This window comes from Austrofundulus limnaeus, unplaced genomic scaffold (genome assembly GCF_001266775.1).
Source record: "Austrofundulus limnaeus strain Quisiro unplaced genomic scaffold, Austrofundulus_limnaeus-1.0 Scaffold3348, whole genome shotgun sequence".
In the NCBI taxonomy this organism is placed as follows: domain Eukaryota; kingdom Metazoa; phylum Chordata; class Actinopteri; order Cyprinodontiformes; family Rivulidae; genus Austrofundulus; species Austrofundulus limnaeus.
The window spans coordinates 8031-8475 of record NW_013955750.1 but is presented as its reverse complement, the minus strand read 5'-3'; the positions used below and the strand labels follow the sequence as shown (position 1 = coordinate 8475).

At 36.4% G+C, this 445-nt stretch overlaps 1 protein-coding gene across 1 annotated transcript in view; it reads right to left on the bottom strand.

The window, feature by feature from the left end:
- Nucleotides 1-6: 6 nt before the first annotated feature.
- Nucleotides 7-445, bottom strand: part of LOC106511849 (uncharacterized) — a gene marked incomplete at its 5' end in the record, with an annotated part of 4345 nt that continues 3906 nt past the window's right edge. Inside the window, 1 exon segment of the mRNA XM_014000578.1 lies at nucleotides 7-364.

Sequence of the window (445 nt, the reverse complement as noted above, 5' to 3'; positions counted from 1 at the left end):
GCTCAAACCCACAGATGTTCTTAGATTCAACTCCAGTACAGATAGATTTAAAGTCATATTACAATTATAAATTCATCAATTTGGAATAATTAGTTTTTGGTTTCCTTAAATCCACGCCACCTGTGTTACCCAGGTGAGAATATAAACACAGGAAAGATGTCATCACTGGATGTGGTTTGATGTCATCATTCAGAAATCATCTCTGAATAAACAGATTCAGTTTCCCTGACAGTTTTTCACTGGAGTCATGTTGGATCTGTGCTTTAATTAGGCCTCAGGTGCACATCTGTGAAAAACCTGTTCTTTACCAGCTGACATCACACAACAAAGACTGGACTCACACCAACATGTTGCAGCTTCAGGTGGAGAGATACATTATCTCTTTTAAATGATCATTTTATTTAGAACTTTCTGTAACCAAATCACTGATGTTACTGTTTTAGAT